Source organism: Electrophorus electricus, unplaced genomic scaffold (genome assembly GCF_041902795.1).
Source record: "Electrophorus electricus isolate QZ-2024a unplaced genomic scaffold, ASM4190279v1 Scaffold54, whole genome shotgun sequence".
NCBI classification, from domain to species: Eukaryota; Metazoa; Chordata; class Actinopteri; order Gymnotiformes; family Gymnotidae; genus Electrophorus; species Electrophorus electricus.
This window is the reverse complement of record NW_027658772.1, coordinates 285,685-297,824: the sequence shown is the minus strand read 5'-3', so window position 1 is coordinate 297,824 and position 12,140 is coordinate 285,685. Positions and strand designations below refer to the sequence as shown.

At 39.3% G+C, this 12,140-nt stretch overlaps 1 non-coding gene across 1 annotated transcript; it reads right to left on the bottom strand.

Annotated features, from left to right (window-relative positions):
• Window positions 1–9,876: 9,876 nt before the first annotated feature.
• Window positions 9,877–9,950, bottom strand: trnai-aau (transfer RNA isoleucine (anticodon AAU)). Its single transcript has one exon. It is a non-coding gene; the product is annotated as a tRNA-Ile (tRNA).
• Between the last annotated feature and the right edge of the window lie 2,190 nt (window positions 9,951–12,140).

The window sequence follows — 12,140 nt, the reverse complement described above, 5'->3', positions numbered from 1 at the left end:
CAAACTTTCAAAAAGCTTATCAACGTGACGAGAATGTGAAGTTTAGGTTCATCTATAGTGTTACAGTATCAATGTGAAATATGGATATCGAGGTCAGCAGCACGTAAGAATGTATATGTGTGAAACATCTTCGTCGCCATAAATGTTGTGTTGTTACATAATTAAGCAGTCCATCCAGTTTCATTTACTTGATTTATGAGCAACCTGTGTCCACTGTCTAACTCAAGTATTTTTATTTTAATTTCCTCCATGTTGTTTATAATAGGCCTACAGTAAGAAATCCTTTTAACTGATTAATAATTAAAAAATATCTTTCTTGACTATAAGAATATAGCTTAACCACTAGAAAGATTAAACATCCAGTGAGTGTGTATCCTGGCATGTTAATGTAAAAGGCAGCTCCTACTGGATTTGGGGAAAGATTAGTAAAAGATTTCAAGTATCTGCAAAGCAGAAAACTGCCTATTCAACAGGCAGAAATTATGTGCTACCGAAGTAGTTGTGCTATTTGCATCGCCTAATTAATATCATTAGATCAAGTTCTATATTACCTATATTGTTATATTACAATTTTGCTTTTGCTTTTTTGCTTCACAATTGTTACACATAATTGCTGCACCTGATACAAGGATAGGAATTTAAATTTATTCATACTGGATATAAGAATCATTAATGGCTGCTGAGTGAAGCACTTTCATTGAAAATTCATCCACCAATTTTTTTTTTTTTTTTTTGTAACCAGAAACAGGGCGCATCAACCAGGAATACATTCCAGCTCTGTTTTAGAACACTGGCTGTGATTCATTACATTTTGGCAATTGTGAAAACAAACTGGATGATACTTCTAAAAGTAATTGTGTTTGCAGTTTATTTGCACAGTTACATCAACAACACTGGTAGCATAGTCAACAGGCTTGATGGTTTTCCAGTGCACGACACCGTGATACCAGGGCTGGCCCAAGCCTGTGTGGGGCCCTATGCAGAAATCTGAGCTGCCACTGTCATAACATCGGTAAAAAACAAATAGAAATAAATGGTCTTTGGCACCCTCTTGGCGGCCTTAGCAGGCTCTCATTTTGCTTATATGGTGGGACAATTGTTCTGCTGTTATCCTACCTATTGAGCAGTCCTACCTAGATTTAATGCACTTATGTACATCACCCTTAGTCCAGGTTTCTGGTGTTTATTTTAGATGCATTTTTTGTTGTATATATTATAATTAGGCTACTGTGGACAATTGTATACCGTATAGCTACAGCACCTGTACTTCACACACATGTAGTAATCGGATCTAGAAAGTTGCCAACCCTATTAAAATATTAGGTTTATAGTATAATATTTGAATTAAACAGACAAAGCATTAATCACAATCATTTGCATGATGATTAAATCTTGAACCAAAAATGTATCAGAGAGCTGTAGTGTTTTTTACAGACACACACCCAATAAAACTTTGCTTGACCATTTCTTGCCCTCTATATCATTCTCTGCAGTTTACTGAGAAAGACCTGACACTGGGTAATGCCATTGTCTATTCGAAGGCCAAAACAACAACAATCTTGGTTATCAAAGACTCACTCCACCCTGACCACAGCCTCTTCTTTTAGAAGCCATGAGAAAACCACCATCGCAGCTTGAGAGCACAAATCTAGCCTCTTAAGAGGTGTTATGTTCCACAGGCAGATCGATATCTCAATGCGGTCCACATGAAAGCAATTTTCTTTCCATGAGTGCAAATTGCACTTTTAATGCCTGATATTTCAGCCACTCATTTCTCTCACTACATGACAAAACTCTCAAAACTTTTCTCCAAAAGCACTGAATGTTATTCTAACCATTTATGGCCTTTCTCCATTCATGTACACAAAGTCCAGTATGATTCCAAATGTCATCAAAAGATATATCTGTTTGTAGCTGAACAACTTATACAATGCGATCTTTCTTCTTTGTGTCAAATGAACTTAACAATTGAAACATCCAAAACTGGCTGTGTTTCTTGCCAACATACTGGTGTTTGGACATGTGGGATTACTTGCATGTCGCTTTCAATAACTCAGTTGGTAGAGTAGAAGTTAAAACTGTCATCCTTAGGCTGTCGGCTCAACTCCAACTCACACAAACTTTATGTTTTAATGCAGAATCTGTCGTTTTATATGAGCATAAAAAGAGGTTTTTCCCTGATCAGGAATCGAACCCGGGCCGCGACGGTGAAAGCGCCGAAGCCTAACCACTAGACAACCAGGGACAAAGCTGCTGAGTTTACATGACAAGACCATTTTTCAAAGTCTGCACTCCTACTATTCTGACAATGTTTGGATGCATACTGGACTTGGTATGCATGAGTGGAAAAAGGCCATAAAGCGAGTTATTTATCTTTCTCTTTGTTCTACAAAAAAATGAAGTTTGCAAGAGTCAGGGCTCTTTTTTACCATCTGGGAAAAGAGGGAACGCTGGTGTCACTAACACATGGAAAGAGCTGTTATAGTATTCCCCATTTGTCTGCTTAAAGCTTCTGACATTTTAGCCACTCATTTCTCTCTCTACATGAAAACACTCTAGAAAATGTTCTCCAACAAATACGGAATGTTATTCTAAGTACTCAGAAAATAGTCTTTTCCTCCCCCTTCTGACGCGTGAACTTATAGACGCCCTTGATTGCACGGTGTCTCTGTAATTGACAGGGGAGAGAGCGTATGCCACTCCCTCTCTCCCTAAGAGTACAGCCAATTATGCTCTTCTAGACTCTCGGCCACAAATGGCTGTGACACCATCAGTTTCAAAGTTAAACACAACTCCTATAGTACTAATAAAAGCTTCACACTCACCTCAGCTGGGACATGGCAGACACTGAAGGAAACTCCTCACTTCACTCTCTTCATCTGACCAGTCATTAAGCTCCACTGGTTTCTTCACTGTTTGGAGTTTCAGCACTTCTAACACTTGTAATATTAGAATAGAATCCCTTTATTTACTAAAGGTACACAGAAATGTACACCGGTACACAGAAACTTACTGTATGTAAGAGTGCAATAGTTCAAAGCTGTATTAGTGCAGATAAATACAACTACAGTGCCATTGCAGCTTTTAATGCTGTTTCAGTATCAGGGTCTTCAGGAAGGCTCCACCTGGCAACCCTGAAGGGCCTTGCTATGCTTAAAACTACACACACACACACACACACACACACACACACACACACACACACACAAACACTTAACAAGGTGAGTTCTGCTTATTTGTTATTGGAGATTTGTTAAGAAGGCTGATCGCCATTTAAAATTAGATTTCACAAACTGTAATTGTTACACTGGTGAGTTTGAGGTAGAGATGCACTTTCATTAATACTGCTTACACTGTGTTTCTTTACAACACGCATGGACGTGTTGAAGCATCTCATATGCATGGAACACTAATACTCAGAGCATTGGAAGGTTGAAAACAGAAGCTATCTGGCTCACACAATGTTTTAAATGTGCCAAGGGAAATTCCAAGTGTGGCCATCCTTGAGTGGAGTGGAAGATAAATATGTTTTTTTTTGTATTTCAAAGCGGCTGTAAGAGTATAACAGGCAGTTTAGAACATGTCAGTCCCTCCATGTAATTTGAGAGAAAATATCCTATGAAGATTGGACCAAAATTCCTGCAGAGTATTTTCAGCACATAGTGGAAACTATGCCAGAAAGAATTGCTGCAGTTCTGGAGGCCAAAGAAGGTCCAAGATGCTATTAAATGGGTGTACTTAAGCCCACTTTGTCCTATAATAGGATGTTGCTGGAATGTATGTGGATGTTGTTGGAATGGCCGCAGAGTTGCGGCAGCAGTACAGGTTAGTCTGTAATCCTTTCCCCCATCCGAGTGAGTTTGCCCTATTGCACGGGGTCGAGTTATGATGTGAATGTTTAATTACACAGGATGGATTGTGGGCGACAGAACCGAACAGCCTTCAGGATTCAAGTAGAGAAAGGTGAAACTTCTCCAGCCTTTGAGTTAATCACAGGACTATTGCATAGCAATTAGAGATAACAGAACAGCTTTCGGGGGGGTTTGGGTGGGTTGCCTTATCCGCCCCTTTAACAGAGTAGTCACAATTCAAATTTCCCTTGTTCCATTGTTTACAAGGCATTATACATGTGGTTTGTTTATAGTGCACGGAGTAATATGCAGCAAGTCTGGTCTGTCTGCTTTGGAAGAGAAACATTTGGCCAAAAGAGCAAGACACAGCCAGGAGGATGATTGGTAAGAGCACATCATAATATGCACCTTAAAGCTGTGCTCTACAGATAGGACCTGTTCCATGACTGCATATATAAATTTACTACTGACATTGCCATTTATATCTGGCCATTTACAGTGCACTCTTGCTCAGTGCAGCACTTGAAGCTGATTTTCCATTATGTTCAAGAGATGTTTGACCCGCTCAGGGTGACACACTTTAGTGAGGGCAGCAGTATCCTAGAGGACACTACAGACAGTGACGGAGACATCTCAGAGCGCGAGGTGAGAGGTTGAGTTTTTTGTTACTCTCTCTACGACATACTTTTCATGCCAGGTACTATTGTCCAGTTCAGCCCAATTTAATTTACTGCCTTGTATTATCATATATAAATTGCTGAACATCTTATCACTCAGTTTCAAACATCCCCTCAGCTGTTTTAAGCCATTTCGGTTATTCAGAAGTACTGCTAAATGGATGTGGTGGGAAAATGAGAGCACATCAAACACAGACAGCTTTATGCATTGAGTAGTAAAGAGTAAAAGTTTATTGAGTTTGTAAAGGGAAAGAAATGTGAGTTCCACCTTCCAACTATAACTTTTCTAGGATACGTGATCAGCCATGGTGAAATCACTACGGATGATAAGAAGATCAAAGCCATCTTCCAGTGGCCCATTACTATTATAGTTAAAAAACTCCAGAGATTCTTGGGATTTGCAAACTTTTACTGATGCTTCATATGGAATTTTAGCAGCATTGCAGCTCCTTTCACAGCCCTCCTGAAAGGAGCAATGACCAAGCTACTTTGGAATCAGGAGGCTGATCAAGCTTTCAGGAAACTGAAAGAAGCTTTTACCACGGCTAGCATACGTCGACATCCTGATCCTTCCATTCCATTTGTCGTGGAAGCTGATGCTGCTAACATCGTGGTAGGAGCTGTACTTTCACAACGATACGACAAGTCCAAGTTACAATAGATGATTAAATAGACAAGTGTATATAAAATAGATGATGGAATAAACAAGCCATACAAGACACAGTCATCCCAATGGAATGTCTGTCGGGAAAACATTACCTACCTTGTGCTGTGACCATCTGTTGAAGTGGGCTCATTCTTCGCTGGTTCAGGGCTATGACAAGCGATATTTATAAGTATGTTTCTTCATGTTCAATTTGCAGTCAAAGCAAGATGCCTAAGACCCTACCCACAGGAAAGCTCATGCTTCTTCCCGTACCAGAAAGTCCTTGGTCTCACATCACCTTAGATTGCGTTACTGACCTCTCTGTCCTCACTGTAGTTGATGGATTCTCCAGGGGTGTGTGGTTCATTGTGTTTCCGAGTATGCCTACAGCCTGCCAAACTGTGGAAGCCTTGTTTAACCAGGTGTTCCGTATATTTGGCATCCCAGAGGACATAATATCATATTGGGGACGTCAATTCACATCTCGAGTTTGGGCTTCCTATATTGAACACATCGGGGTAGCTATTAGTTTTACATCCACAGTCAAATGGCCAATTCCTACATTGTTTTTATATGAACAATCCATCAGACCGGTCCAAGTTCCTCTTATTGGCAGAAATGGCCCAAAATTCACTTACTAGTTCATCCACTGGCTTGACTCCTTTTTATTGTATTTTAGGTTATCAACCTTAAATGTCCCATGGACTTCCATATCAGCTGGTTTCCCCGCTGTGGATGAGTGGATGCAGCGGAGCGAAAGGGTATGGGAGGAAACAGATCAGTGTATTGTATGAGCTCTCTGAATGTATAAGGAAATTGCGGACAGGCACAGAGGGGAGAACCCGATATACCAACCTGGTGACAGAGTGTGGCTCTCTACACAGGACTTCCGCAAGCCGGGGTCATGTCGCAGGTTAGGTCCCAAGTATATCGGTCCATATGAAATTACCAAGCACATTAATGAAGTCACATATCAACTCATCTTACCTGCTCACTTTTGTGTTTTGAGGTCATTTCATGTGTCCCTTCTTAAGCCTGTTGTTCCTGTTGTGGCCTTTGGATGAGGTCACCCCTGAGGTCACTCCTGTATTAAGTATGTTGGTTGCTGTCATTAGAGTGTATTGTTTCTGAAGGTTTTTTTGCATTATGCAATGCCTCTTCGCAGAGTGTGATTTTCAAGAACTTTAGTAAGCAGATGACTTATTTGCATCACCTTTTTTGGTAGGACAAAGCCCATCCATGAGCCAAAGGAAGCTGAGGTAGGCCCCATTCCATGAAAACACAGGGAGTGTGTGAACCAGGATACCAACACAAGCATACATGCAAGCTGACGCCTACCCTTCCTTTGTCCAGTTGTTTGGCCAGTAGACAACTAATGAAAAACATTTCAAAAGGGTTTATACAGAAGCCAATGTTCAAATGGCTCTCTGTGCAGTGAGGAAACATATCATAAGGAAGTGCAAATTCCACTAAAGTTTAAGTAGGATCACTGAATTCAAAGTCTAGAGCACTATTACACTATGACTTCTAACAATAGCGTAAAAACAATAATGTCTTATTCGTTTTTAGAAAGGAATGTAAAAGTTTATGAAATATTCTTAAAAAGAGGACAATTTGATAAGGAGCTTGGTCTTGCACAGCTACCAAAACCCAGGACTGAACTAGGAGTCTTTTGATATTCAATCTAACACTCACCCAGCTGAGCTATTTCAGCTAGTGACTAAACACTTTTGCCTGGTTTCGTTCAAAATGTTACCAATGAATGTAGGTCATGTTCATGTCAGAGGAAACTGTCACCTTTATCCCTGGTGAGCTAGTGGCTAGGATTCTCTTTCAAACTTAATTTTTATGTGGATTAAAAAGAAATATGAATACCTCTCTTTATGACCTCCTAATGCTCATGCATACCAAGTCTAGTATACATACAAACATCGTCAGTATACTAGGAATACAGAATTTGACAAATGTTTGTCAGAAGCATCTGAGCTTTATTGCTGGTGGGTGAGTGGCTAGGATTCAACACTTTCACCACTGCGACTTGGGCTTGATTCCTGGTCAGGAGACGCTCTTTTTGCTCACTTAAAAAAGAAGCTTGTATGTGAAAAAACAAACTTCCTTTGAGTCAGATTTTAACTGACAGACTAAGGATAACAGTTTTAAATTCTACAGTCCTCCACTCTACCAACTAAGCTATTGAAGGCAACAGACATGTAATCCCATAAGTCCAAACACCAGTATGTTGGCAAGAAACACGGCCAGTTATGGATGTTTGAATTGTTAAGTTCATTTGACACAAAGAAGAAACATTGCATTGTACGAGTTGGAGATGTTCAGCTACCAACAGATATCTCTTGATTACATTTGGATGCATACTGGACTTTGTGTACAATCAATAACTACTGGTACTAACTCAAAGTATGTTTCCCCCTTCAGTTTTATTTTATGCCAGAATAAAGACTTTCTGTCTTTAGAATTCTACATGACTCAAACTGAGATGCAGCAGATCACTTAGCTAGAACAAAGGGTCTTGTACTACAATAATGACTTTTGCATTATTGCCCATAAGGTCCACCTCTTTTTTCTTTAACCCTCAGATCATCCCGTAGATGTTAGAATTATTCTAATGAAATTATAATTAACATTTTAAAAAATTCCTTAACATCACTCTTAAAATAACTTTTACCTTACAAATTATTTCTTTACCAGCAAATTTGAGTTGGTATGAATTAATCTATTAATTTTTCGTTATTATTTCATTAAATACATGCCCCCCCGCCCCCTACAAAAAGAATAACAGTCCAAATGAAAGGTCTAAATGAATCTTTGCAGTAACAACAGTCTTTTATGCTCTTCCAACCACCCCACCTCCCCCCAGTGGACACACCATGCTCCAGTACATGATTCTGGAGTGCTGTGCTATCTGTGCTCCCCACTAACTCTTCCTACCTGCTGGGGTTTCTCCTTCCTGGACCTGCCTTAAAATGCTTAAAATGACAGCACCTTGCCCTCCATTTACCTGCAACATTCTGCACTGTCACAAACAATATTTATGTGCAGATTAGCAGATGAACCTCACCTGGATGATCCACATTTCATTTCTTTGTACTGTTATAATAATGAGTTACTGTATTTCTACCCAGGTGTTCTATTCAGGTGAACTGTGCTCTGTTTCTATCTCCTATGATGTCTTTGTGTAGGAATGCTGTAGTGTATCTTTCATGCTTACAATTTGTCAGCCATCCTCTACCCAACTCATCTCTGGCCAGGTTTATCCAGGGTTAACCGAAGGAGGATGAGTTCCCTTTTGAGTCTGACACCTTCCAAGTCCCTTCCACCATTCCAGTGAGTTTTTCCTACTGTCACCCTTGCCAATGTCATTTGGCTTATTTATCAGTTGTCACAAGGTGTTAACGTTATTATGCACATGTATATAAAATGTGTATATACTGTATATACATACATATATATATATATATTTGCAGTTTGGATTGGATTATAAAGTGAATTTCATTGGTGAGTACTATATTTTTTGGTGACAAAGTATAATCTAATCTTTACAAAGCAGTGACCAGAAAGGAAGAGCTAGATGAGGCTTTGGTCCCCATGATAGTTAGAGACACACAGCCATTTAGCATAGTTGAGGATAAAAGCTTCAGGGACTTGGTAGCAAAATTGGATTCAACTTATATTCTCCTAACTAGGAAGGTATGTGTGGTGACATGGATACATTATGAGAGTAGTATTAAAAATATATATAATTATTTTCTTCCTTCCCTTTAGACTGTAAAGGCCATGGTTGAGGCCAAATGTCAATAAGAGAAAGAGAAGGCCAAAGCTGAGGTCCAGAAAATTCCTGCAATGAGTTTGTCAGCAGACATGTGGACATCTCTTAATGTGGATGCCTTCTTGGCTGTGACCTGCCATTTTATAGATGACAACACATTTCTGAAGTCTACACTACTTGGTGTTGTGAAATTCCTGCAGGCGCATACAGCTGAAAATTTGGCCTGTGTGAAATCCTCTCTTATGGAAGAATGGGGAATAAAATAAAGTCACATGTCTGGTTACTGATGGCACATCTAATATGATTGCCTGTGGAAATAGCTGAAGCTGCCTCATGCGCTTCAAAAAAAAAAGAAACTGAGGTTGAAACAAGGTGTTGGAGCGATTAGTAGAACTCAGGGAGCCTGTGGGGGCAGATTTGGCGGGTTTACAAACTGATATTCCTGCGCTGATCTCTGATGTGTACAGTAATGTATGTGGGTGCCGGTCTATACTGTATTCTTTTCACAAGGCAACTGTGGAGCTGTCAGACCTCAGTGGCAGGCATAATCATATCCCAACACATTTCAGACTAAAGGATTTGAACTCCCTGGCACTTCCAGACACCTAACTGGCTATAATTTGATGGGGAGGATGCAGGTTGTCTGCATGCCTCTGGAATTGCTTCTTTGACCTATTCACACAGCGATCGAGAGCCTTACACTAATGCCAGAGTCCCTCTGATTTCATACTTTTCTCTGCATTGTCCAAGATTTGTAAACAAGCACAAATCCATGGGTAAAGTTTTGTAATCAAGAACACACTCTCATGTACTTGGAACATGTCTTAGCAGATTGTGATTTACAAGCAATGTTATAAGCAACACAAGTTCAAACAGGTGGTTTGTTGACAAGGGGTCATTCATCAAACAAAACCCACATGGCCCATATGGGAATCGAAACCATGACCTTGGCGTTATTAGCACCACGCTCTGACCAACTGAGCTAATCGGCCTTTCTCCGTTCATTTCGCAGTTTTTGGTGCAGCACTGAAGGGAACCTTTCCATGAAATTGTAGACTTGGTGTCAACAAGATTACGGCCACTTTTTCGACCGAGCATAGGTGAAAGTTGACACTTATTGTTCCCTCTGACAAATGGTTATTCTGCAGCCAACTTTTGAATTAAACTTCAAAAGCAAATGTGGAGAAGCTTTTGTTAAAGAGCAATTCAGTGCAGTTGTACACAGTGACGAAATCATCAATTGCAAAGTCCACTGAGCTTTATTGCTGTGAGTTACATAGTGCTGTCTATTACACCATGAAATCTGCCATAACAACAAAAATGTAATGTCTGATTCTGTGAGCCAAGGAATATAAACCTTTTAGGGACATATTTAAAATATCAGATTTTCTGCCTGAGCACAGAGTAGGCATTTTTTTCTAGCTTTAACCATACGTCCTCTTTCTTTGGAAATCTGTGTCATTGCTGCATGAATAAGCAGAAAGATTTTGAGCAATTTTTTGTCTGGGTCTAAGGGGCAATTTATTCAAACCAAAAGATGCTATTTTAGCTAGTTTGTCAAATGAACATGTCAAACCTACAGAGACAATGTGTCTAGCTACAGAGCTCTGCAAGGTTTAATTCTTGGAAGTATTTGAAGCCATAGAAAGTTATTCTGTAAGCATTGCTTAACTCAATAAAAAGAGACAGTTAGAGCCAATGGCTGCCAGATCTAACATAGCTCACATTTTATAGTGTTTGCATAGCATATCAGAATCTGCAAGAACTATTCCTGTCATTTCAGGAATAAGCTTTTTTGACTTCACAGCTAGATGAAATATTTAGGGTGGATGCAGGATTTGGTATGATCTCCTAGAGAATTGCCATTCCACTGTGTCTTCAGCTTTTGTCTGATCTGCAAACAAGTCCCACTCTAGGAGAACTAGGTCAAGTGGTAGAGTGCTCTTTTAGTATGTGAGTGTTAGTGGGATTGATGCTCACATTCTCAAGTCTAGAATTTGTAGTTTTTTTCTATGATGAAATCCTTTCTGATAGCAAATGTTTTCGGGACCTGCTAATACGCTTATGCCATGCACACATTACGTGACTTTTGAAGTTTTCAAATTGATGTATGGCTCACACTGCACAACTGTATGTCTTGGAATCTGGAAAGCTTAATTTGTGGTATCTCAGTGGCAGACATAATCAGTGATAAACCACTGATATGTCAACTGGTCTTAACACAGACAGATTTAACTTACTCTGTTGAGACTGTGTCTAACTTAAACCTTTCCTTCAAATAGAAGAGATCCTTGTTGCAGAGGTAATGTTTTTACCTTTATATGGTTTTCCCACTCATAGTCATGCAACACACAAATGCAAACCTCTCACAGACTGTCTCACACGCATCCAGTTATTCATCTGAACACATGATGTTTCTGTCTCTGTACCGCTATTAGTTATGCAATGGTTCCTCAATACTAGCACTAACTGAACAGGGTTCTGTATAAATATGATCTTTATAACAGCTGCCATAACAGCAAAAATGTAATGTCTGATTCTGTGAGCCAAGGAATTATTATTGATATTGTGAATATTTAATAACCTCCAATGCCAGCAAATTAAATTTCACAATATTGTGAAAATTGTAAAGGATACTTTATTCATGTCCTCATTGCTAAAGATTGTATCGCTTTATCACAGCGATACGCTAGTTAGCTAGCTAACAGTTGAGGTCAGCGAGTGTCAAACTCGGGGCTATAAACCATTCCTTGTGGAACCATTTCATTGTTCAGCTTTCAACTTTGATCGTTTAGGTGCTGGTAGTTTGTTAGCTAGCTAACTGTTCAGCAATAGAAAACCTACTTTTGTATGATTTAGAGACCCAAATTCACAAACCTGTGGGTTTTCAAATTTATCGTTCTCTCTAAATAAGCAAAATGAGTTAAGCCATTACTACAGCTATCGGACTGTTTGAACTACAATATTCGACTGTTCATTTATTGTTAGTTAGATTAAATTAACTTTCATAAACATTCTGTATTAATAGAATGTTTTTTTTAATAACTGATAAACTATATTCAACATGAAGCTATTCATATAACGTTTCAAGTTTGGTTTATTTGTAACATACATTTATTTGCCACTTTCATTTTTAGGCTGTAAAATGAAAGCTCCTTGCTCACAATCATTGCTATAGTTTG